Below are 27,569 nucleotides of genomic sequence, written 5' to 3'. Positions count from 1 at the left end.
CATGATTACTGCTTGACAGACGGGAAAACTGAGAAAGAGAGGTCATGCCTATCCATGTTTGAAAAAGGAGGTTTGAGCAGTACAGGCTCCTACTTGCTTGCCTTCGCTATCTGTAGAAAGCCCAGCTGTCCTTGCCTGAGGGCACAATAAGCTGCTGTGTGTACCTAGGTGGATGGGAACATGCATGCCCTGGAGGATGCCTAAGGCATGGCTCACCAGATGGATGTACAGCAAATGAGGATGGCCTCAAGGCACACATTGCAAAGCAGATAGCCCATAGACATCTGACAGGCCAGTTCTGAGCTAAGAGATGGACTTCAGCCTCCTGGTTCTGTTCTGACTGTATCCTTCTGTCTTCCATTTCACAGGCAGTTAAAATATCCCCCCCTAGCTAACCTAGAGTGATTGTCTTTTTAAGATACTGATATTCACTCTGAAGATAATGGTTCTTTATCAGCTAAGAGGTGGATCAGAGTATCCAGTGCTCATAGTAGCCATATTTTCAACCAACTGAATGACAGAGAACAAAGCAAGGGATGGTTGCTAAGAACATATCCTCTGTACAACCAACCCTCATAATGGATGTATCATGGAAGACAACTCAGAGAAAAGATTAAGCTGTACCATGTTATGATGCATTTTAAAGTGGGATAAAAAAGTTTTTATTTGTTGTTTTCTAATGACAACATACCTAACACCATGATATGTGCTACATTACATGGTGACAAAAACTGGGCCATTGTACAGTATAGAGTTCTCCAAGTGCTTCACGCCATTTTAGCCCACAGATTGCAAAGATTAGAAGATGTGAAAAGAAGTTAAAGAGCTCTGACTGACATACAACACATACCAATATCCACATGCAAAGTCTAAAGTCCTACTACATAAAGATTCATTGAAGCTTCTTCAGGCAGCATCCAATGCTGGGTTTGAAGGACATTTTGAGGTTTTCTCTACAAGACAAAGATGGAGGAAACCCATGACAACTGTAATCTGCTCACATTGGTGTGCTGTAGAATGGGTTTACCCATGCACAGTGAAGATGGTACTCGTACCTGTCATGTGCAGGCTGGGATAAACAGAATCATCTGCCTCTGAGCTCACAAGGCTCATCCTCCATTGGGCTTTGTAACATCTGTTGGTATAGAAACTGCTAAAAACTGTCACCACATGAACCACTTGAGAAAGACTAGGTATCAAAATGCCAGCTAGCAGGAGCAAAGACATCTGTAAAAGGTAGAGTTTGATGTTTAAACAGCAGAAGCTTTCTATATATTCTAGATATTTCTAGATATTCTGAAAGAAATTCTGCTGATGGAAGAGAGTCAAATAACATACTCATCTCAGCTCCAAGCAATGCTTTTTACGTAAGTCCCTGCTGGATAGGCTACAACGAATTGCTCATAATTGACTATGGGTTTGCTCTGGAGGCACTGAAGGCACAAAAGAAATCAAACTCTACCAGACTTCAGTCCTACCTGTGTTAATGCATGGAACAAGGACTCCAGTGCTACTTAGAAACTAATATTATTGAGAAACAGACGTTTCATGCAAGTTGCCAGTCCTATTTCCTCGATATAAAGTGCTAGAAATGTGTGCATAACACAGATGTCAAACATGCTACAGGGCTTGAAAGTTCATCTGGTGTCAACAACTCTCATTCCTTGGATGTGTTTTCTCCTTGGATGAATCATCCTGGACACAAAGTCCTAATTATCCACCCCAAATCAGATAATGGTCTTCACCTGGCTACAACAACATACTAGCTCTTTCCCACATTGAACTCATCAAATTACCAGTGATTCACCCACTACTGTATCTGGTGCAAGTCCAAGTGTAGAGGTTACTCTGAATCAATTCAGTGTTCAAGAAAATTAAAGAAGATTACTCCTGAATTGGAAGGGCAGTTATCATAACGGTATTCACTTAATTAGGACAAAACCAGTTAAATTTTACTGCAAGAAGTTAGTCTTCTTGCTCCTACACATCTACTTTACCAGCTTGACCTTCACTATTTCATCCACAAAGATGCCAGCTTTTATATTACTTTGGGTGAATTTCAGAAGGTTGGGTTAAACAATCCAAGAAAATTGGAAAGCTTGGACAAGCTATTTGACCTTCTTAAGTCTGCAAGGCCTGATACTAAGTACTTAGTCATTTACATTTCCAGCCAAAAGCAAAAGCACACAGACCTATACTGACAAAAAACAAGTGTGGAGAAGGGAACGCAACGGTTACTGGAATTGGTTACAGCAAGCCGCCACCATTACTTGTGACAATCAAAGTGAGATTTGCACACTGAAAGACATGGGTACGACTGCTACCCAAGTCAAAGGGCTTTTCCAGTTGGTTTTTGCCCTAGCTTTCTTTTCCAAGCCAACTCCTTCTTTTTCGGAAATTGCTCACAACTTTCTTCAAGGATTCCTTTGGGAGGTGAAGTTTTCTAGGCTAAGATTCAACCCAAAAGGTTTTAATTTTAGCCAAATTGATTTGACCATTTTTGAGTGGTGAAGGAATGGAAGAAAATACTTTTCCCATATGTTCCAGTCAGTGGAATATGCTTGCAGAGAAAAAAGAATCCTTGAGGAGACAGAGGGGGAGAGGGGCTAAATACCTCTAAAGGATAAAAATATTCCCAGACACAACACCACCATGAGCTAAGCCCCAACCTTACGTCAAAGAACACAGCAGCAATGGCATTTGCATTTACACCAGCTGAGTATCTGACCCATAGGAATAGAGAAGAAAGCTTTCTATTAAAATTTTGGATAGAACTCGTCAGAATCTAAACAACATGGAAAAAGCCTTCTATGTTAACTCCCTTCTTGTTATTTTTTTCAAGATCAAGAGATAGCACAATCCTATGCATGAAGAAGCATTGCTGCAAGCCCTGCCCGAACACGAGTCCCCACAGCAAGACACCTCTGCTCAGACCTTCAGCAAAAGTCAGAACCTCCCCAAAGAATCTGAGCTAATTAGCCGTGAGGGCTCATTAATGGCTGTGTGTTCCCACATGCTACTTCTGGCAGCTCAGCTGGTCAACCTCTCAGTCAGACCAAGCCTCCCCCATCCCCACCTGTGGAGGCTACATTGCCTCTTAGCTGTATTGAAAAAACATGAAGTCCAGGAAGAAAATAAGTAAAGTCAGTGGCAAACAGTTTTCACAATTAGAGTTGCCCAAACCTTAGCACTTCCAGTACCTGGAAAAAGATAAACCTCAAAACAGACAGTTTCTACTTCTGACCATGGAAACTCAAGAATCTGTGCCGACAGATGACCCGCTCTACAGTGCTGCTTAAGGCAGAGCTCACAAGGCTTGAAACATCCCACGGCAAAGAGATCCGGGTCTCACAAGAGACCAACTGCACAGCGTAAAGCCTAGAAATTCAAAAAAAACAGTAGATTTCTTAACTTACTCTTGATAGAGCCTCCAAGGTTTTCCAGCTTCTTGGTTTCACATGTCAGGCTCGAGACACTCCAGTTTCTTCAGCATCCATGAGGTTTTCATTATGTTACCTTGAAGCTGTGTATAAAAAAGCCCTTTAGTCACAAGCAGCACGCTCATTTTTATTTAATAATATCATTATTATTGTTAAATACCTATGCCGTAGGTATGTGCAGAAGATCTCAAGAAGATTGCTAGGCATTTTGTGAAAGCCTAAATTGTCTGCCTCAAACAGCTTACAATATATAAAGGCGAACATCAAATAAAGAATGAATTAGGCAAGAATATAAACAGAGCTACATAAATTTATATCATTTTGCAGTGTAAAAAACTATATTCATGCTAGCTATTACTTGTGAATTAACTCCTTCAGTACCTCCACTTGGCTGTTTCTTATCTGCTGGTTCTTAATCTCTGTATTTAATACAGACACAAACCTTGGAAGGAAAATAACCCTTTTCATATTCCCTTTCTTACACTCTCCCTTGAGCACCTGCCAGAGAGTTCTAGTGGACACAGGCTCCTTAGAAGTGCTTAAGTACAGGTGGAGGACACTGAGAATGATTGATAAACATTTGATAGGACACAGGTGAGTTGGGAGGGCAGAGGGCCAGATAATGAAGAAAGGAAAGAAAAAAAGAAAAAAAAAGGACGAAAAAAAAGCAGCAAACAAGTTGTGAAGGGCTGAAAAGCAATCCTGAGACCCTCACACTTGGTGCAGGTATAGAGACAGGAGCAATAACAGGAAAGAAATGCAAATGGACATAACACCAACACTCTAAATCAGATTTTTCTAGCAGTGATCCAGCTTCCATATCTTTAGCAGTAGTAGTCTGTGGAAGGTTAAATGAGAAAAGGAAAGGTGTAAAAAGGCTGGAAAGGACCAGGAAGATGAGAAATGACAAAAGGAGGAGGGAGGGCACTTTGAAGATAATAAAAATCTCATTGGGAAAAAGTTGTGAAGTTTTGTTAGAGATTGTTTGTGTGTAGCAGGAAAGACAAAAGTGTCACATAAGCTAGTGACATTTTGCTAGCACAACCCTATTGGATTTGAACGTTTTACCCTTCTGTCAAATCCCTATTGTTTGTTCACTACATAGGTAGGTTCTTTCAGAATATACCTGTCCCGGGTCCCAACCCTGCAACAAGATCAGCAAAGTGACATTCTAGGAAAGGTTTCCTGTATTGCAACCTGTTAATTTACCGGCTGTTGTCAAGTCTCAATGATCAAAGGCGTGAGTCATGCCCTGCGAAAGCTGTATGTTTAGGTTAAACATGATGGGGTTTAACACAATGTTCGGTAATAAACATTGGGCTTCTTTTTAACTGCCTTCTGTTTAGGGTTGCCCATTGTACAGGTAAGAACTCTGATTACAAATAAAGCTGATTTTTTTCAGCCTGGGAACTGCAGAGCTCCACCCAGCCGGGGATTAGCTCTGCATGTCCCTGGAGCAGAGGTGCTGCGATGTGCGCCTAAGGCAGCACCTACAGCCTGGCCGACCAGGCAGCCCTCCCTCCAGGCCCAGCCACGAGCTGGGACAGTGGTACTGGCCACACAAGGGAGAGACCCCGAAGCTGAAAGCAGTATAGTCCATTTTTCCGAACAATTAGAGGATTCTTATGACTGGCTCAAGGGGTGGTGGCTCCGGAGAGGACCTGGAGCTCCCTCTGTGACCTTAGCTTCTTATAGACCCTACAGTGCTGTGTCTCTGTGTTGGAGTCCCCTATCCACCAAAGGGATAATTCTACCCGGGTCCTCACTGGTCTCTTTCAACTATTCAGAGCAGCTGAATAGTACATAAAACAGGTTAGGGTAAGAGCTTCATCTGTAAACACCATTCAAACGTGATTATAAATGCTCTTTCATTTAATTTGACAGTATATTTAATTTGGGGTAAAAAAAAAGCAGCCAGTACTAAATGTGCCATGGGCAGTACTTTGTCACTTTATATGTCCTTATGTCTTGTGAGACACAACCTGTCTCTATAAGAACTGTTATAACTGTGATCCTTACTGTGACACATCCTCTGAAGACCTCAAAAGTCTCTTAAAAAAATACTGGCTACCATGAAGCTTTGTGGATTTCCCCCTGAAGAGGAAGCAGAAATGGAACCCATGAGTGGTTCAACTTGCTGATGGGGCACACTCAGCATGCCCCATATTTCTTAAACTACCATATGTCAAGGACTGTGTTGACCATAGAGCTTCTGAGAGCAATCATAATATCAAACAGATGTGGAGAAAATCTCTGGTCTGGATTTCAAGACTTCACCAGAAGGGAGCAGGAGAGGCCTGCAGAAGAGCTCCAAGTAATGTATGCACTGTGGACAGTGTTGTCCTGCACAGAGCCTGGCTTTGCTGTAGGTGCATCACAGCCAGGCTCCCAACAGATATGACAACTGCAGGAGTGAGAAACCTGACCAACATCATTTTGTGACCTGGGAAATTGTAGCTTTGCATTTTTCCCTATGTCTGCAAGGTGCTTGCCTATAAACATGCTGGTCTGATGAGGACAGTACAAGTTTTCCCCTTCCTTTCCCTCTGCTAGTGTACTTACAGTTTATAAATGCACATATGCCGGTAGTGTTCAATCTTATGTAAAAGGAACATAAATTAAGTCCAGTTTCACATACTTCTATAATTATATAACTGTACGTATGCTAACTGGTAGGACAGGTTAAGACCAAAATAGAATTCTACCCTTTTCCTACTGACATGGTCATATTGGATCTCATAGCAAATTTGCAGTCGAAGACTGAGAAACTAAGTCTTAACTGATCCCATGTAAACGATAGTAAGAAAGAATCTAGTTTTAATCATATCTAGTTAGGAGCAACATTTCAGAACATGTTGAAAAAAAATTAAGAAAAGCAAGTACAGAAAATGAAACTTTTCCCAAGTGCTGAACAGTTTCCTAGACAGCAGTTCATGAACCCCTGTCCTGGACACAAGGCTCCAGCTGCTGGCTGGCTCACAGTTGCAGAAGCAGCCCTGCAGCAAATTTTGCAACTGGTTTCTTGAAGACCAACATTAGCAAAATATGCAATGTAAATATACCAGTCCTTAGCTGCTTGGAGTCCTGCTCTTACCTACCCTCATCTGGCAGCAGCCCCCCTCAGAGCATGTGCAGGGCTACCTGCTGGAGAGTAAGTGTCCTACATGTGACATTGACAAAGTTGTGTCAGAGTTAAGAAAGGTCTGTGATTTCACATCAGGCCTAAATTCAGGGTCACAGTTTGTGGGAAGGCTTAGGACCAGGCACTTTTCCCCAAATTCTCGTATCACCACTAGTGGATGTAGCAGCCTTGGACACCCAACTCAATTTGGTTGCACATAATCCACCCATACCTGTAGGAAGCCTGACATGGTGGACATGAAGAGTCCATTAAGCCCATCCTCTCTATGGGTGAAGGTTCAGGTTTATAAGCTATCGTGAGTGATTTGACTCAAAACCTGGATTTCCTGGACATTTACTCATTTGCAAGCTGATTAAGGAGTTAAGTAGGAGAAGTGGCTAACCTAGGTGCAGGTCCCTTCTCAAGTCCAAGAGCAACCATCCCTGCTGGGTCCAGCAGGAGTAGCCGTGGACATTTATTGCCTGTCTGCCTGTCTTCACTCCCTATCTCAACACTGGTGCTGCCAGAGTTTACCTGGAGCACGTGGATGCCCCATACCTGCTCCAGTGCAAGACCAGCACACCACTGCCACCAGGCTGGGGGTGCCCAGAGGAGACAGAAGTCCATCCTCAGCCATGAGAGCCGACTTTGCACCGAAGTGGCGGAGGAGTGCCCACAAGTCCAGGCTCTGGTGTGGCAGTGGAGCCCACCCCCAGCAGAGCTGCAGGTCAGATGCGCACAGGCAATGCCTAAAACCCCAGACATCTGCAGGAGCATGGGCTGGAGCCCTGTGGGCTAAGCAATACATCCTGTTTGTCCCTTAAACTCAAAGCATGGTTAAAACTTATCAAGCTTTCCTAGCAGCTGGTTTATATACACAGAACGCTGGGTGTTGATGTTTACAAGACCCAGAGCTCATTTCGGCTCTTTTCTATGCAAAAAGAACAAAACATTTAGGTACTTTCCATCAAAAATAACTTTGCTCTTGCCCTTTTGCCTCAGCCATCCAAGAACAAGGGCTGTGTGAGACCAGGAGAAGGGAAATGCTTAGAAATCCTGCTTGTTCAACTGCTGCTGTTCCTTGCTGACATTTAGCCCAGACAATATGAGCACCACCCTCAGCTACACCCAGCTGGGCTCAGTGACTTCACTGGGAAGCCATGGTGTGCCACGGCTGTAACCAACAGCAGAAACTGTCCAAATATTTCTGCGTGGAGCATGAGATTGTTTGCTAGACTGAAATATTCTTTGCTCAGTATATTTTGAGTGCCACATAAGTTGCTTTAACCTTGCTGCACCATTCCTGGTCCCAGGGATATCAGGATGATAATCAGGACAGGGCAGATGAGCCAGGAACCTGGATTCCCCTGCTGGTGCTGCCCTGAGGACAGCTGTCACCTCTGCTCCTACCTTCTCCTTGGGGAGAAGGAGTGACCTTCACACTGCTTTGTAGGGCCCTGCAAGCTGGAGATGAAAGTGCAGGCTGAAAAGCTGGCTGCTGTAGTTGCTTTCACTTCTCCCTTTCAAAATACCCACTGCAAAAGGGGATGATGGTGGGTCACAGAGGGGCATTTATGGGGGACATGGGGACTAATGAAAGGAGCAAGGACTCGGACTGCTGCTCTGCTGATGAATCCATATCATTTCAGTGCTGCGAAATCTCCTTGTCTCTGAAATTAACCTGGATAGCTGAAATACTGACTCAGACCAAGACATGTTGAATAGCAAGACATGGCCCTAAGTGGGGGATGAAGTTGAAAGCAGGGGTTGCCTCCGTACCAGCCGCTCCTAGCCAGGACCAGGCTCAGAGAGCTCAAAGCCTGAGTGAACAAGCCACCAACCCACGCGCCACAGGAAGAAAACCCCATCCACGTTGTTAGCCCTGTGACTGCCCAACTCCCCAAACTGCCCCAGCCCAGATATTTCTCCGAGGAGCCTCGCACCTTGGTGGGGGTTTGGATCACACTGTGACAACCTGACTGCCCACATGCAGATGCACAGGTCCTGGCCTTGTTGCCGTTGCCGTGCCCATCGCAAGGGCAGGTTCTTTGCGGTGAGAGCCAGCAGCACATCACAGCGCGCACTGCCACGCACAGCGCACCTCTCAGCCCGGACCTCCAGACAACAAAACCAGAGCTCCTTGCGAGTAACAGCCAGTTTCGCTTGCTTGGTCACTGAAGCCCTGCTTTCAGTTCTGGCCAGCCTCGCGTACACGGAGCGGTTCGTGTCGCAAATAGAAGGCAAAGATTAGCCTGCGGTGCACGCCTGAGCGCCAGGCCTCCGCATGCGTTCCGGCCTGCCCATCCAGCGAGCGCCTCCCCTCACAAAATACAGAAATAAATTTTAAAAATTAGCAGCCAGAATGTCCCCGTTAATGATTAAGCGGTGACAGTTGCACAACTTCCCCGGGAATGTCTGTTTTGATGGCTGTGGTACGCTGGCAGGCAGGAATGGTAAAAAACAGTCAGATGGCGAGGAGAGGACAGGGCCTGGGTGTCACAGTAGCGGCAGCAAGGTCTGGCAGGAGACAGGCCGTCCTTCGATGTCAGGGGGCTGGTGTCCCCCCTAGCATGGCTCAGCCCCAGGCTGCAGAGATTTGGGGCGCAGGGCTGCTGGCAGGTGGCCCCAGCAGGGTGGGGGAGCCCTACCACCAGCAGCAGGGGAGCACAGCATCGCTGTGTGCTTTACGCAGCTGGTTCACTGGCAGGCACGGGTCAGTGCGAAGCAAATGCAAACCTCATGCCTCAATGTCCTTATACATGCGTTTAAAAGCACACAGTACGCTCATAAAAGGGCTGAGTCTCCAGGGCTGACTTACAAGTGCCAGACAAAAATCTGTCAAGATTGATGAGCCTTTTTTTTATGGCGTTCGGCACATCCGACATTATGCTGGACTTTAGAAAGCTCTGCAGGAACAAGGGCCATTAAACATCTAGAATAAATAGAGTCAGATAGAAGTTCAGACACCCAGCTGTTCGTTTGCATGGGCAAGTCCCGTACTTGGAAATGCAGTAATCTTTCAAGTCAAATTCCTGGAAAGATTAGCCTAATGCACAACTCCCAGATCCCACAGCTCATTAGAAGAGACTTCAGTGCAACACCTTCCGAGCAGTCAATGCATGCCCTGGAAAGGTGGCTTCTTGCAAGCAGTTGTTGGAGACAAAAGTCTGCCTGGCCTGGCTGGTCATTGGGTCATCTAGGCTTCAGAGATGTCACCCAGCCACAGACAGCATCCACCCAGAGCTTAGGGTGACCAAGAACAGGGAAACCTAATGCTCCCACTCAGAAATGGATCAATGAACTGATTCATAAAGATGATGGTCCCTGACTGCCTCTGACAAGTTGGCTTGAAGCTGAGACAGGGAGATGGTCCCACTGGCAGCACTTGGGAAGGACCATTTTCAGGCAGACTCAGACCTGCAAGCCCAAAAACTGACCCATTTTTCTTGTGCTGAAGAAAACACAGGTCTGTGGATGGATATTTGCTGTAAATCACCCATCTCACACCATACAAATACCTGAGTACCTCACAGCCCTTCTCCTTCACGTGGAAACAACAGTGCTGGATCTCACCCATCAACCAACAGCTCCCGTCAGTGGCAGAGCAGGTCTCTCAGATCCATACATGTCTACATGTGAATGTTCCTTTCAGGATTTTGCAAAAAACTTGCAAAAACTCCCTTGTGTCTTCCTCTATATTTATTTGATTTGCTAGGACGAGTGATGCCAGTGAAAGTCTGAGAACTCAGTTTCTGTACATGGTTGTGTGCCTGAGGTCTCCTTCCTGCTGCTGTCTCCTGGCATGTGGATCTCAGAGGGTTGATCTGGTCTATCTGGTAGCTCCCCACCACTCAGGGATGCTTTGGGCTGGTCTGAAGCCTGGCACATCTCCGCAGGTACCCTGGAGTGATTTGGGTTGTAGTAAATTCATGTTAGCCTGTACAGGGCTTTCTGAATGGGGACATTCCTACCCCTTGTGAGAGGACACAGAGGATAAGCCACAGTCTGGTCATCTCAGGAGTAGGGATGGTGCTGGGGGAGTTGCCAGGATAACTGCAGTTTCCCTGAGGAGCAGAAACAGAGTGCCAAACCTCAACAGGAGTTGCAAGATTTGGGGATTCTCTCTAATTTTTCATTCAGGGAGAAGGTACTGCACCTCAGCCATGCCTTGGCCCGCCATCAGACCCTTCCTGACTGAGACTGCAAAAACACATCATAATTAAAAGCAATCATCATTCTGGTTTCCACATTTCTTTTCCAAGTGGCTTCTGCCTCTTCCATGTGGAAGCAATACTTGGAAAACCCTATCTTTGCACGCACTGCATGCCTTTACAACCCAGGAGAGCCCCACTTCCAACTGTTGTCTGTGCCGGGAGCCCCAGCTAGCAGCCACTGCTGCAGCCTGCAGTACTGCACACCAGCTGCTCCGCTCTGTGGTCACAGGGATGAAGTCTGAGCTACCATTGCAACGGCTGGTAGGTGTTGATGTCCACCACGAGAGCTGGTAGCAGCTGTTCCATATGCTCCACTGCTGGCTGACCGATCTGGGACAGTGAGTGGCAAGCAGCATTTGCATTCAATAGAAAGTTACCTCTTGATCTCAGGAGAGAATGATCAAAACTAGGATTTTTTTTCCATTCTTGCGAGTTCAGGGTTTACAGTACTTTTTAACAGTGTAATGTGACTCATCCAAGTGTTTGAAAAGTACTTTTAACTTTTTTTTATTAAAAAAAAAAAAAACAAAAAACTTTCCCATGTTTTGAGTATTAGGCAAAAGGATTTCCCCTTTCATTTTTTCTGCCAGCACAATTGTGATTTATTTTTTTAAACCAAGAAGAGGACTACTGAGTACATTTGCCAAGAAGTAGAGTACAAAAAATGTGTACATCTACAGCGTTAATACCCTGAGACTTCATTTTTGAGAAACATTCAGCCCTGTATTTGCAATAGGCTGATGTCTCGTAGAAAGCCCAGGGGGCAGTTCTCCATCACATACCCCCATCCTCCCTGCAAGGCACACCCCTCTCCCAAAGAGGGGAAAACAACAAAGGAAAACACACATATGCACCTCTCTCCCCAGAGAGGATCAGAAAGGACCACCAAGGACAGAAATGTTTGGATATGATGAAGAATATTGTGGCCTAAGACCTGCAGAATATAGCAGAAAGGAATAAACTTCAATCACCAAATTTCAAGCATCTGGCCCACTATGTGCTTGGGTCTTTTCCCAGGACTGACCGCTGGGCAAGGTATACTGAACTTTGTAAAAGGCATGGCTGAAAAAAAATAAAACAAAACAAAAAGCTAATGTTCTAGTGACTCAGATAAGTTAAAGCCAAAAAGGAACCCTTTTGATTGTCAGTTTTTTTTTTTTTTTTTTTTACTTATTCAAATGGCTTTTTCTGCTTAAAATAGTGCCTCAGTCTGACTAAAACATACCTTTCAGCAGAGACCCCATCCAGTAGTTACACAAACACAGGTAATCAATGACATCAAATGGTAATTTGCGTAATCACCTTCCCAATTAAAAGTTATGCTTTATTTTTAAGTTCCAGTGCCTCTCTTTGGCTGGCTGTGGGCACTTCGTGTTAACTGCTCTCTCCAGAAGAGATGGCATGCTGCTCTTGGTTCTGCTAGTATGTAGGTGATAAAGTCACCTCTGAGCCTGACCTACCATAAATTATAAAGGTAGAGGGAGCTTCTTATACCTCTTACAGTAATTGGAGGCTTCTCGAATCCCAGTGACATTTTGGGTACATTTTTTCAGTGCCCTTTTTTTTCTTACTTTTAAAATGCTCTAGAGGTGAACGTACTCTGCCAGTATCAATCTTGCCAATGCCCGATGTAAGAAGCATAGTCCAGCTGAACAGACAAATGGGTGAGAGAATAAAAGCTACAAATCTACTGAAATTTTGGTCCCCCGTTTGTCATTTCACCACCAGTGAAATAGTTGCAGCCAACTTCCAAAAGCACTACTGGTGCTCTAAAACCACACTTCAAATACACCTCCAGTTGTTTGGGCCGTGACAAAAAGAGCACTATAAAGAGCATAGTAAAATATAGTATAACATAAGATAATACAATATAATTACTAGAATTGCGAAGATTAATAACCCACATTTTGAAGGGCCCTTTTTGATCTTTGAGTGCCAACTCTTAATCTTCTAACAATCACTTAACTTTATGGTAGTGCCACTATGTCTATGCTACTGCGTGTGATTTAGTTTCTCATACAGCCATATACAAGAGATTATGTTTTGGTTACATTTTAACTGAAGTAAAAATACAAGTCATGCAGTTGCTTCATACGTGGTAGTGTCTCATTTGTGCAATGTCATCGAGGTGCCCTCTGCGAGTTCACATGCCTGTTAAAGATGTCTCTGGTGAGCTCAGTATAACAGGACCACTGGTAACGAAGCAGCTATTAAAATTGTTGTGGATGTCTATAACACAAACCACATTAGATCACAGAACCCCAAGAACAATCTTTTCTAGGTCATGGATACATACACTTGAAATGACTGTTGGTTCTACCCTCAAAAATCTTTGCAAATTCTAGAAGTATCTCAAAATTTGTATTTCTCTGACCACTCTGGCAGGGATTTCAAGTCTGTGCTTCGTATCATCCCTGAGGAATTCATGAAACTTCACACTGCCAAGTTTTTCACTCTCAGCCACACAGTATATGATCCTAAATGCATTCCTTTTTTCCCCATGAGTACAGTATAGGAACCAAATCAAAATAATTCACAGCTTGCACTTAGATTAGAAATTAAAGGCAAGCAGGAGCAACAACCAGACTGACAACACACTAATCCCAACAAGACGATCTGACGGCATTACAGGTAAGGTTTCTATGAAGGAACCTGCAGGAACATGCACTATTTCAGAAACTCTCTGCAGAAACTCCAGCCTTTGGCTTGGCGTGTAAACGTCCCTACATGTAAAAATTGCTGTCAGCATGCATTGGTGATGAGCTGAAGTCGAGAACATCAACTGCAGACCACCTTTGCTGGGGAAACAGATCGTTTTATACAGTGCATGTAATGAGGATCCCATGCATGTGCGAGTCCCCAAGTCACACATGTGCTATCAGAAACATCACTGGTCACCTCCGTAGCCTGCTGTTGTTCACAGCTTCTCAGAACAGCTTTGAGTCTCTTTGAATGTGACACATGAGATTCTGTTCATGGGGGCTTAAAAATTTAAAACTAGGATAGAGGAGATCTATTTCATAGAGGAAGTTTATGTTTATGCTCTGATAGCAATTGCATATTGCAGAATAGATGGATTTTCAAAGGTAGATATTCTGAAATCGTTCAAAAATGAATGCCAGCCCCTTGTACAATGGGCACTGTGATAAAGGAAAGATAACATTTTCCAGTCAGTGTCAGCACAGGCACACTGCATAAACTCACTCAAAAAATAAAACAGAAGAATTCCACCAATAAACTTCAGATTAGCATATCTCTGAGCAGTTTCCAGCTTGTCACTGAAAGAGCAAACAGGGATATAACACTGAACAAATGAGCAAAACATTAAAATGTTATTTTTCTGTAGATAAATCTTTGACTCTTGAGAAATAGAGCCAGTGTTATTTCACAGAGAGCTATATAAATGAAAGCAGCACGTATATGTGTGCACACAGGTGTATGCATTATGTTCATTATGCACAAACATTCAGTATTTCCTCAGCCAGGTTGGTCTGAGTGTATGCCGTTCCCGTCTCACTATCTTTTCTAAAGAGCATTCCTTGGTTTCAAAACAGTAATACGTTTTATGGAAAACTGGATGCAACCAGTTCAAACAGGTTGAAAATTATGTCCTTTCTATCAGCAATCAGTCTCTTGCAAGGAAAGCTAAAGGGAAATGATCCTTGAAACACCACTCTGGGTGGCTATGGAAATCCTTTTAATTGCACACTACTCCCAGCAGTGACAATAAGTAGATACTACTTGCCAATAACTTTGATTGCCATCAGTTTGGGCTGCTACACTTTCACACATATGAACTGCATCTCAGAAAACCCATATATAAAAGCACGAGCAGTTGTAAACGTGTCCTCGGCTAACCTCAGCTGCAGCTACCTCCCTCAAAGCCAGAGGCGGAAGCAAACTCACCGGAGTGGGACAGGTATGCGGGGTTCAGGCAGCACGGCCACGCAGCTTCCCCTCCTGTTACACACACCGCATGTCACCCCTCCTACTGCAAAACCATGGGCACTTTTCCACAGCTGACACGGAGATTTATAGGTATGAAATCACTGTAATCATCCCATCAGGGCATTTTCTTTGTAATAGGCATGTACGCCATTTTATTTTTACTGGCATGTCACTGCCTTGAAATACTGGTAGGAGAAGTATGATGGTGCCTGACAGCATACCTCAAGCTGGGCGCTCAAAGTCCTCAATCACTTGCCGGTTTAGACCATTTCAGCTGACACACCAGAGAAGACGAGAGAAATGCAGAAGTAGCCAACAGAGCACTGGTTCAGATGGTCACACCAGTGCCCGCTGTCACCACCTGGCAGGGATCGCAGCACCACGCAGTGGGCAGGGAGTACATACACACAGCCACCGTGACATGACAAAACATCATGCCTAAAGGCTTCCAGCAAACCCTAAACTCTGCAGGCCAGTCCAAAGCCTGGCAGAAATCACAATGGTGTTACCAGGACTTTTTCCAAAGGGAAATATTATATGCACGCATGTATGTATATAAAATATCACTAATTAAGTTTAGAAACTAGGACCTGCCAGGTCAAACACTCCAGCCACCCACTATTTCTGCAAACTGCTTGAAATGAAACCAAAGGGACAGACATTCATGTCCGCTCCCGTCCTTTGCCAATTTACTTAGCTTAATACAGCAATAGTGTACAAACAAGCCAAGTTCCTACACTTGCCTGTGCAAAACAGCCCTTCTGTTGTTCTAGTTGTTCTGGGTGTGCTTCTCTGCTTCTGGGCTGATTTTAGTTCATTTTCCTTGATTAGAAGTCACCAGAGATGTCAACCAGAGCTACAGAGGATACCGCTGAAAGTTCATCTATAAATTATTTATAAACAAGACTGGAAATCTCTGTCCTATAACATGAAGCTCATATGAGGTCTCCTATTCTGATCTTTCACTGCACAGAGGAAATGCCTCCTTTTGTGTTATTAGTGCCTTCATACCTACAATATTTCTAGAAGCAGTGTTGTATCCACACTTATTTCAGCATGTAAGTAAAGCGAAGCACATTAAGCAAGGCAGTGTCATTTACTAAACCAGAAAATGAAGTCCATGTTCACTTGCTAAGAGTTTCATCGTTCTCCTCTTGTGTGGCCAAAGTACCTTCTTCCACTATTTATTTTGCTTTTGTTTGCAAAATCCAGCTCGGCTTGACTTTTGACAGTTCTCCCTCTATCCACTGACCTTCTGACCTCGCTGCTACATATGTCTTAGCCAATCCATCCTTCCAGTCCTTGCAGGCTTTCTATTTACTGCCATGTAACTTGATTACAATAACCAAGGTGACGAACAATAAACCCATACGTTTACTTTGACTGGTAGATTGTATAGCATGACAGATTTTTTCCCAGCATGTGTGCGAGAGCCAGCTCTTCTGAAGGAAGGATCATGAGGTCAAGGCTAATCAAAATAAGAGGAAACAAATGACTAGCAAATTCACGATGAAAATCCAGTAAGTGCTGGTTCTCTTAGTGTCAGGTTTCGCTAGATTGACGGCAAAGGTTGGACAGGCTAGAGGAAGTATTGCAAAGAACAACTAATTTTAGCAGCTGACTACAGAAAGAGGATCCAAAATATTTTCTTAGTAGTACAGCATCTGAGAACATCCCTTTCAGCAACAACTTGACGCTCAAGTCTAGACAAACAGTTCAGACCAGGTAAGACCAGTCACGTTTCCATGTCCCTCTTCACTGTTACTGATTTAAACCACTCAGCACACTAATGCCAAGTGGCAAGCACTGTCAGAGAAGCTTCACTCCAGTGGAGGAAACTAAACTGATGTCTCAAATCAAAGATTCCTGCAAGACATCTCTGAATTTTAGCCAGTCACAAATTAATTGAACAGTTGAGAAAAATGTAAGAGATTTCTTTGCCACTAAGGTAACACTAAATGCCTGCCTTCCCTCCTTCTTCAAGCAAGGAAAGATTGCATCAAGGTGTGTTCACCACAGACCTCTGTGCAGCTCCCAGTCCCGATGCTCTGTTGAGTTCTCCATACCCCAGGTATTTCCTATACCACACGCTGGCACCTTATTTGTAAAGGTGCAGTCGAATTGCGTGCAGATAGGTTAACATCACCCAGTCCTTGCCAAATCCTCCCCTCCTGCTCCCTGTGGCCCTTCCAGCTCCCTGCAATCCTCCCACCCGCAGCAAAGATAATAAGGCACCATAAATTACGGGCTCCACGCTTCCCTGCCTGCTGCCAACAGATGCAAACCGTGGTGACACGGGAGCTGCCTGAGCAAGCACGGGGAGAGACAGACCAGCCCTACAGCACGGGGTGGCACACCATCTCTTCCAGTTGTGCTGCTTCTTCCTGTGCCAGCTGAAGTAGAGGTGATGGAGGGAAGACACCACTCCTCACTGCAGAGGGGACTAACAGGAGCTGGAAGACAGGATCCACTGGATCCACTCTAACAACGGGAAGCAGAAATGCAATAATGACATATAGGAATGACATGAATGCTTCTTCCAAATATTGCTAATGGGTTTGGGGTATTTAGTGGGTGCATAAAGATGATGTGCTCATTCTTTAATTTAAGAAGACCAAAGAAGGTAACCAAAGCGATTAGGGGGAAGTATTCTTCTTTTTTCCCTCCACAAGATTTTGCTGAAATCAATAAAACTACAAACACATTTCCACTTCCTCTTGGCACAAAACTGTGGGATTCTGAGGCTGCACTTACTCCTTTGAACACCTGCAAATGACGCAAGAGCAGCAGCGTGGGGAAAGAAACATCACTAAAACAACTTATAAGTTCACAGGGGAGGAAACTTTGGTCCATGACAAGGATTTAAGAGGGAAGAGAGGAATATTAACAAAGAGCAGTCCCTGCAATGCTGGCCGGCGACCAGGCGGTCACTCTGGGACAGTTCTGCTGTGCAAAAGGCACCGCAGCATGGGGACACACTCTGTACCTGCGTGTTAATCCTTACCATAAACCATCACATCTCAGAGGTTTTACTGGCTAATGCTTCTGTTTATGAGGCAATAACCATCTTCTGGCCCAAGTAAATTTGATAACCATAGGCAGAGGAGATTAATGGATAATGCTATTACTGAGCAAACAGAGAGCACTCCAGTCATCGTGGCTGTGGCTAGCTACTAAAAATATCATTTGCTCTGCCCTCAAACCATACACGCACACAGGTTAAGGGAAAAAAGGCATGCAAGAAACAAAGGAGCCAGTGACACCTCCAGGTATCAGGAACCTTTAAGTGTTTTCTCTTCCCAAGCCCTGGGGCACAGGGGAGGCATACAGTACAAAGGCATCTTCTGTTCAGCAGAAGCACTGCTCCAGGATCTGCCCTGACATTTCTGCAGCCATCTCAGATGTTTCCCAGCCTCTGCTTCGCAGCTGGGGCTGAGCGTGGGCACAGCTCACTGAGGTGTGCCCACACCTGCCGCAGGCTGCTGCTTGGCTCGTGCTCGGCACTTGGTGTGCTTTACCAGAAGCCATTAGGTAATGTTTGATAGGGAGTTTCTTTTGATTCTAGTTTGATTTAAGGAAAAGCCATCAAAGTGTTTGGAGGATACGGGAAGTTTTGAAAAGAATACCAATGGACAAAGCAAAACTAGCAAAAAGAAGAACAGCATGATAATTCCAAGGTAAACCCCAAGGAGAGGGAAGTAAGCATGGGATTAGGCAGTTTGGCTGCAAGCAGGATAATGCTGTCTTCAGCATGCCCACTGTAACAGGTAAGGAGGAATACAGGGAGTCCTAAATGTGATAAATGATGTAGGGAGATTGTGTGTCCAGAATAGGAAACCGAAATCTATTTTGTAAGCGTCTGGCAAACTGAGGAGACAAATCTGAAAGAGTCGGAGTTGACCAAGCACCAATCCTGCAGTAGAACGCAGGAGCGCACAACCAGGATGTTCCCAGACGCACAAAAATGAGACACCAGTTCAGTCCACTTGGAGCAGCAGCAAAAACAGAGACAAGTGATTTGTGTACCCACGCTAACAAAAACAGCGTCACTGTGCTGAAATAAAGAAAGCAGCTTTGGCTTAGGGGTTAAAAACATTCCATCCTCATGTACAATACAATCCGCTATTGGTGTATATTGTCAAGTACTGCCCCTAGTTCAGAACTATAGAGATTATGTGCTCTGCAAATTGAAGTCAAATGTGGGGTAGAGCGAGGGACTGAAGAACTTTTCTGTACAGGGTTTGACAAAAATATAGGAGAGCAAAGACCATGTAACAGTTATATCAAGAAAAAAAAAAAAAAGTCTGATCTCAGAACAAACAGTGACTGCAATTGCCAGAGATACTGCGGAGAATTCAACAGTAATTAAAACACAGTTGGGTCAGGTAGCATATTCCCAACAATTCAAGATGGAGGTCACAGTAACAGGCAGGATTTTGTTGAAATCACCAACAAGATGCTCAAAAACACATTATGGAAGAATACTGGTGAAAGAGTCCACACAGGTTATTTGAGAATTAGAACTTAAGGAGAAAGTCCCCAGATATTTTTATTGGCCTTAGCTGAGCAGTGATGTGGAGGACACGCATCAGGTTTGCAGCATGGGCAAAGGCCTTGCACCAGTGGAATAAGAAAAGGTGTTGTTAGTATAGTGGAGCACGTGCAGTCCCTTAAAGTTAATGAGAAATTCATCTATATTTATATTCTCATGGCCTTAGGCTGGAGATAACACAGGCAAAGTGATGATTGTGCACAACAGGTGTATTTTTGCTGGAGATGGTGGGATAGCAGTGCCTTAGGCTGTAACTCTGATGAGTGGTAAAGACTTTAAGGTGGTTTTTTTAGGCAAATAACCACTTCATTTCACTGCTAGCAATCCAATCAGTCACTTAAAAACAGTTTTAAAACAATGAAATGCCTCCTTAAAGTATTTGGAGTTTGACTGATGCTTGTTTAGCCCTGTTAAGGTGTCCCATTAAAACCTGTAGACACATTGTGCAATAAAAATAAATAAATAAAAGATGCCTGGAACAGCAGAAACTGAGACCAGAGGAAGACTTTTAAAAATACCAAGAAAAGGATACATCAAGCTAAACAAAAAGCTAAACAAAAAGCCCACCTGAAAGGAGGCTGCAGGAATGCTCCCACTTCACATTGCACGTCTGTGCAATGAGCTCACAGCCAGAGACACCCACAGCCTTTACACAGAGGGACCTGTGTAAAGAGGACAGGAGAAGAGCAGGGGCATTTCTCCAGCTTCCAGAGTAGACAGGGACACACCTAGGGAGGACTGGACTCAATTAATTTCCAGCCTTTGAAAGTCATCAGTATAAGCTGATCAGCTAGGCTCCTTCTGCATATCAATGGGGAAAAAGAGAAAACTGATCTTTACGAACATAAATTAGGAATTAAATTGTGAGGAATTTATGTTCAATTATATATATGCTTATTGTTTCCTACCAGTTTTCAACCAGGGATTAGATCTGTACTCCTAGAAAATGTACCTCTGAGTCCAGACATGGTGAATTTCCTTAATCCTATGGGCAAAAACCTTCATACAGACACAAGTAGTGAGACTTATTTGGGGTCCTGCACCAAAGTCTGACGAATCATAAAACAGTCCATGTGGCTCTGCTGGCCTTGTGCCCATGCAGCTAAGCCCTCTGTCCTGACGTGCTGGGACTGGGCAGACTGTCTCCTGGGAACAGACCTCGGTGCACGCTCTCTTCCAAACTGCCCCTGTGGCCCTTGCCTGGGATGGTGACACCAGGAGTGACTCAAGGGCAGTGCCAGGGAGCGTGCTGAAGATTAGACAGCATGGACAACAGTAAGTCAGAGACTGAGACCAGCCTTTGGTGCTGTTTGATTCACCAGGTTTAATCTTTCTTTACTGGTTAATATATAGCTCCCTGCCAGCCAACATACCCAGGTCTTCCTCTCAAGAAAATCTGATGGTCGTGGGCTGATGTGTGCTGAGATCTTACCTCCACAAGGCATTGGAACACAACGCCATCAGGCACGGGGTCTGGCAGTAACCCACAAACTACTTTTGGTCCCATGTTGCTCCAGAGACACTACCTATTTTAAGCACTTCAGCTTCTCAGGCAATGGAAATGGCATTTTTCCTGGAAGACAGAGAACCACGTGGAGCTGCATTACTGAATACAGAGGGCTTCTTTCAATCACTCTGCCCATAATGACTCCCGAGTCCCACTCAGCTAGCTAAAGTTATCATCTGAATACATCTAAAATATCTTAAATTCTCCCTCTAGGAAAAACTGCTTCTCGGCACTGAAAGTCTGATAAATATCTCCCAGGAAATGCAGACTATAGTAAATCTCATAAAAACTAGGAGTTATGGACATTTAACAAGCCTGAATCTTCAGAAAAACACTGAGTTAAAATAGCATGCTTGGTAACAGCATTACACTGTCACATCCAAGCAGATACTGTGATCCACCAAAAGAAGTGTCTGTATTCCTGAATCAAAGGATTGGCATGTATTGCTTTCTGAAGGCATGAGGCTAATTTCTCATCCTTCCCAGCAACCACTAATGTCTTCCCTAATATTAGAAGGCATCTTATTCCCTTTGCACATGTCAGGCTACTCTCCCTTATTTTCCCCTCAGGAAGGCTTAGCTCCTTCTGCCTGTTGAGCTACTTTCCTTCCATAATTTCCATTGACAACAAAAGCACATCACTAGTTACTCTCATGCTAATAACTCAAAACCCGATCACTGTTTTGCCTATATAATGCTACGATATTTTGTTTCAGTGCTCAGGTCCTGTGATCAGCTTCACTGCTGATAGACTTTCCTTCTCTCATTCCTACGTCTTCATGACCTTTGCTATTTCATTGCTTTCTGGAAGAAGCGGGGTTTCTTGGTCACAAGTTTTCCATCCTTGGAACCTTTCCAACTAATATTTTGCTACTTCGTTGTGTCCTTGTGTTATGTTGAGCTGCTGTTCCTAAAGCAGTTTTACAGTATTTATTTCTTGTCCTCCCAGGATGAGAACACACAGTCCTTGTTCACATTGTCTTGAATACACTCTTCACAGCACTACATGCATTTTCAGCAGTTTCCTTCACCATAGCTCACTTGAATTGTCTGAGGATACATCCCATAACACTACACATTTTCCCCGTCTTTGTTGGTGGCTGCAGTAAACCCACGAGACCAGAACTGGCACCCTAACTCTTGCTTACTATACTCCATGCACAGAGACAATTTATTACACTAATGGATTTAGCATTCTGCGGTAGAAGATTTACATCCTCAGCCATGCCTGGTGTGCAGGGTTGGCAGCTCCGATTACATACCAGATTAGCAGACCTGAATGGCACAGCACATTCTCAGATCTAAACAAAGACCTTCTCTAAACCCCCCAAAATGAAGCTGTCAGAGGGCATAAATTATCACGGCTTGTGGAAGACAGTGGTACAGTTTCACCAGCTGGAGTTGAAGCTAACTTCATCAATTGATGAGGCCACTAATCCATGCAGTCATCTCTTTCTGAAGTAGTTCTATCACTACTTTTTTGAATCTGTTTGCACTTCCAATTCTAATGTTGATCTTCAAGCTGTCAGCTGAACTGTTCTCACTAGTTTCAATATCATCAACAAACCATTTTTGGTAACAGCAACGATTTTTGTCTGCTGGTCTAGGTACTTGGCTTATGCCCTTTCACTAGTACCAAATTTAGCTTTACTGTTATGTTGCAATTGTTGGTTAATGCCATATGTTAACATTCCTTTCTAATTAGCTTCTCTTCTAAACACATGTGACAGAGAAATCTTTTATTTTCTAAGCACACACTGCCAGACAAAATTAACATATGGCATGGCCCTTGCCTCTTAAGTGAGCGTGGCATGTTTATGGCCAAAACACTGACAAAGTTATGACAACACAACCCAGGAGATTACAACTCAAAAGCTGCCTGCTGGTGCCACAGGTTGTATTTGCTTTAACTTAGAATTCCCCCTGCCTCCTGAAATCAGGGAAAACCAAAACAAAACAAAAAGTGGAGAGAAAAACAAAGATAAAGGCAAAGACAAGAGAAGAAGAGACGAAGGGAAGGAAGATGTGGTACAATCCAGTACAGGTAAAGCCACTGACCCTGCACGTTCTCCTCCTTTGTTTAGGGATAATGAGATTGAAGGTCAAGGATCTCCTTTCCAACAGTCAGACAATCGAATAAGCCAGTGTCAGATGTGCCAGTGAGAACCGTACTCAGGACAGCTCATATATGTTGCTAAAGCCCAGGTCACACCCAGCTCCTTGGCCTCATCCGACCCCAACATAGAGGAAGATAAGAAAAGACACAGCATCATAAAGAAAACTTCCTTCTCCACCCTCTTTTCTGTTCTGGAGTCCTGTAAGTTTACATTGGCCCTTTAGAGTAGAAAAGTCTTTAAAAAAAATTAAAATATCTTTTCTCAGGAATGTCAGGGCTTTCATATAACTAGAAAACATTTACTTTTGTGCAAATAATTTGTGCATCTTTGAATTGGAGTCTCTTATCCCAGAATAAGTTGTGCCTGATCATAACTCTCTTCATGAATAAAGCCTTGTAAATGAGGAAACGGTGGTTTTGAGGCCTTTAAGTTAACAAGTTACAATACATCCAAGTACTTTGCACCTGTATGCTTCCCAAAACAAAAAGGCATACATAAGAGGGGAGCACCACATGACTGTCTTTAATCGAATGCAGTGCCCAACTACATTAGACAGAGCCTGAGCATATACAGCAACCAGCGCACCTTTGAGGTTCATGCCCCTTTCCTCCACGCAAACAGCACAAGAATGAAGAAAGGCACTTGAGCAGGTGACTCACCCAGGTCACGGAAGTCCTTCAAAGGATGAGCATTTTTGGTATCAAAATTTCCTCAGAGATTTCCTCAAGATTTTCCTCAGAGCCTGGAGTATCTCAAACAATTTCTGAAATTAGACGAGATTATGATTCGCTACCATGATAAACCTGACCTGTTAAATACCACCCCAAACTACAGTTAAGATACCTACAGGTGCTGATTTTTTCCCTAAATCTCCTGTGCCTTTTGTCCCATCAGTGTCCCCTAACTGTACATTTTTACAGAGATGAGAGCTGAGCTTTCAGGCTGCACAACTGGATTTTAGCAGCAGCCATAAACGTAACACACAGCACAACAGGTCAATGCACCTGTAGCAAATTTTTTATTTGCTTCATGAAACCTCACGTGTAATTGATTTAAGTTATCCAAATCTAAGTCATCATTTTAAGTAGCTACTCGTGACAATAAGAATTTAAAATTCAGCTTGCCATAAAATTAAAGGAAGAAATTTAGAGAATGAATAGTTCTCCCCCTTCACAACTGAAGCAAAAGAGACATCTTGATGCTTTGCTTACAGTTACCAAATGTCAGATGGCGCTCAGTACATACAAAGCACTTTGTTGTTTTGCTGCACGGTCCCGTAACTGTCAGTGAGAAAGAGGCTGCTGGCTCTCTCTCTGAATTTCAGAGTTCAGCTTAATACCAGCAACCATAAGATTGCTCAAGTTATCCGCGGCCTTCTGCCACATCTGCAAGCCCTGTGAGCTAAGGACTCCCAGAAATTAGGGAGGATTCAGCCTGGGTGGAGATGGACTTGAGCTGCAAAATCTGGATACAATCCCATGCAGACAGTGTCTCTCGTGGATATATATGTCTTTTATTAGGAGTCGCATAAGGTGGCTAGACGAGACAGTCTGATTCCCACCTTTTTCAAATCCCGCAGTAGCTTCTTTGAGGCCTCATCACTGCTGCCTCTTGCACAACCCGCGCTTTGCATGCTTTCTCCTGTCATGTAGGGCCGGGCCGTCCTCACACAATGCTCGCTACATGGCCCTGGCTTGCAGCGTGTCCCTGCCCCCTGTTCACACACAACGCTGTATATATTTCGGCCCAGGTACGGACCCCTGAGGAGGCTGAGGAAGCCATGGACACGTGCCAGGGCCAGGCCGATGGAGCAGCTCCCAGCCCACCCGGCAGCCCCAGGCCCCACGGCAGTGCAGGAGGTGACCTCTCATCGGCGGAGGAGGCCACCAGCCACTACAAAATCACCCCTGAGACACTGCAGCGATGAGAACGTGATGACCGGGTTAGACAGAGAAGGATAAGGAACCAGCAGGTCCAGCGCACATGGCGAAAGTCTGCAACACTAGCACTGGTGTGTGTGCCAGGGCCAGTCAGAAACACTGACAAATGCCTGCAGGAAGGCAGACGAGTATTTTTAACATGACTGCTAACAAAGGGTGAAGCAGAGGCACAAAGGTTAAACAGTTCACTTAAGCCATGGAGCAGAGCCTAGCTAGGCATCCTGAAGCTGGGCTCAAGCCGCTGTTAGGCCAGCAGATTTCAAATAATCATTCCCACAAACTTCTTCTGTGGTGATATTTCTAAACAATACCAGGGAACATTCCTTCATAAATTGTGCTGTGTTCCAGTTTCCACATTATAGCTATGATGTAACTCAGTAACACTTTGTCCCATCAAGCCCAACAACAATAGATTTAATCTGAGCATTTGTCTCAGAGAGACAATGGGGAGTCCTGATTAATCTGGCACCTAACTCTGTCAGTTGCCTATGAGGGATTTTTTTTTTTTAATTTTTTTTAAAGTGTGTACCCTTGGCAGCTCTTCTGTGTGCAATATGCCAAGCCTGTGGGCTGCCAGGAGAGCTGCAAAAACACCCCATTGCCATTTGACATGCAAAGAACATACTTCATTTCAGAAATGTAACATTTCTGCAGAAGCACAGGGAGGAAGCTGCTGATCAGCAGACCTCCCATCCATCAACCACATGAACATCAAGGACATTGCAGTCAGCCACAAAGGACCAGTCCCCTGAGATGTCGCCGGTGGAAACCATACTGTGGTCACTGAGCACCCAAAAGAGGGGAGTGGGCAAGGGTAACACTGCTCCGCTTCTCTGCAATGGGTTGGTTGGCTCCTTTCGCACTTCTTTTCAAGCAACTCAGACCACAAAAATCCTATAGGCTGCTGCAGAGAGGAGAGGCCCCTGCACACAAAGTAGAAGGGGATGAGATTCCAGCTCAGAAGCCAAAGCATGCGTGTCCTTGAATACAGTGACTGACAAACATCAAAGACGCAAGAGCAGAAGCTACAGCTAGGTGAGATCGCAAATGAAGGCATGACCCAATTCTGTTTTTCCACATATTTCTGCAACAACTGGGGTTGTGACAGGACAGACTAATCAAGATGTCAAGTGGCCCTAACAACTTGCAAGGCTCTTGATTACACTGGCAGCAAGCTAAGCAGCAAGTGGCACCAAGCAGTCCCCTCAGGTCTGCAGGGTGGGATGAAGTATTTTTCAGCTGGGGCTTAGCAGAGATCCTGAATCATCTCCATCCACAGCCCACTCTGCTCACATACAAGCAGCTCGTTCCCGAGTTTGCATGCAGGCAGCCTCCCGTGTCACCTGTCTGTCCGCCCCACACACCGTGCTCACCACCAGTCCTGCTCACATCCCATGGCCAGACTGGATCCCTGCATGCAGCTGCTTGCCCTACAGCACTGCAGTCCCAAAAATCTTCTCATAAAGGCCAAGGCTCAGGCTTGTCTTCAAGGAGGATTACTGCCAGACAGTAATGCTTAAGCATTAACCCTAACACGTTAATGCTTAAAAACCTCAACACTTAAGAGTTGAAACTTTAATGGGAGTTTCTATCTCTAACCAGCCCTTGACATTTGCAATCTAAGAAAATTTGACATGAGGTGGGGAGAGGATAAAATGGGGGGGGGGGGGGGGGGGGGAAGGAGGGTAAAGAAAAAAGAAAACCAGTGAATAAGAAAGAAATGTAGTAACCAAAGCCTGCAACCAGGTCCCAAAGCAATTATCAACCTCCAACTCTTGCTCCATCCACAAGGTCCTTCCACCTCCTGCTGTCGCTGCTTTCACTGCAGTAGCACAAAGTAAAGGGGCTATTTCTGATACAGCTCCAAGAGGAAGAAATTGGGCTTTCCCATTTCTCCCCATCAGAAAAAAATATAAATAGCACACATCAGCATGGCATCTCCAGCAAATCCTCCTGCCTTGGGGAAATAATAAAAAACCACACGCACAGCTTTTCCAATATTGTGAAACCAGATAAAGTTCCAGGTTGCCTTGTTCCCACCAATACCCTCGTCCACTATTATCATTTTGCCGTGTTTACACTCAATGCAAGGGGTACTTCTGTAATTGCAAAAAATCTTCTGTGTGTTGATGCTGGAGCTGAAGAAGCTTCCTCTGGATGAATCTAGTCAGCCAGAGAAGAAGCTTGAGGGTTATTATAAGCATATTACTCATCTTGGCCAGCCTCCGCCTCCCATTCATTTCAATAAAATGTTTATTTTGTTATAAATCTTGTTTTGATTTTTGGGAAGTAAAATGCCCACCTCTGCCAAGAAGAAACGGTACATTCTACATGTCACCACTATGTCTTCTTCTTAAGAGCTAGAAGTTGTGAAATAGAAAGATCAACTTATATTAAGCCCAGATTTTTATCAGGTTAACAGTTGCAATGGAAGGAATTTGTGTATGGAAAATATATTAAAAATTACTGAAAGTTACTAAAAAAAATGTCACTGCCCAGAGCATGTAAACCACTACCTTGTTTACTATATAATTTATCCAGAAATTATCCAGTTGTTGTTGTTTCAACCACCACTGAAATACCATCCTGACTCTGACAGCTCTGAAACCACACAGGCATATCACTGGTATACAGCCAGAAGTGAAGATGAGTGAAAAAATGCCTTCTCCTGAGCTTTTTTTTTTTTTTTTGGGGCCTTATGATATCAAGCAGTAACCTGTCTGGATTCTT

The 27,569-nt window shown here is 44.3% G+C and overlaps 1 long non-coding RNA gene across 5 annotated transcripts; it reads right to left on the bottom strand.

The window, feature by feature from the left end:
• Positions 1-23,008, bottom strand: LOC308198042. Of its 5 annotated transcripts, XR_013953549.1 has the most exons (6): positions 22,841-23,008; positions 20,708-20,848; positions 19,843-19,937; positions 3,417-3,523; positions 1,056-1,227; positions 1-953 (listed from the first exon to the last, which is right to left on the bottom strand). It is a non-coding gene; the product is annotated as an uncharacterized lncRNA (long non-coding RNA). The 5 variants fall into 5 exon arrangements; XR_013953553.1 differs by lacking the exons at positions 19,843-19,937; positions 20,708-20,848; positions 22,841-23,008 and adding exons at positions 3,601-3,680; positions 3,822-3,958 and having other exon boundaries at positions 2-953; XR_013953550.1 differs by lacking the exons at positions 19,843-19,937; positions 20,708-20,848; positions 22,841-23,008 and adding exons at positions 3,601-3,680; positions 3,883-3,995 and having other exon boundaries at positions 3-953.
• Positions 23,009-27,569: the final 4,561 nt, after the last annotated feature.

The sequence above is a fragment of the Anser brachyrhynchus genome, assembly GCF_964034855.1.
Source record: "Anser brachyrhynchus genome assembly, chromosome: 7".
NCBI classification, from domain to species: Eukaryota; Metazoa; Chordata; class Aves; order Anseriformes; family Anatidae; genus Anser; species Anser brachyrhynchus.
Note: the sequence above shows the minus strand (reverse complement) of the source record. Positions and strands in the feature narration are given on the sequence as shown.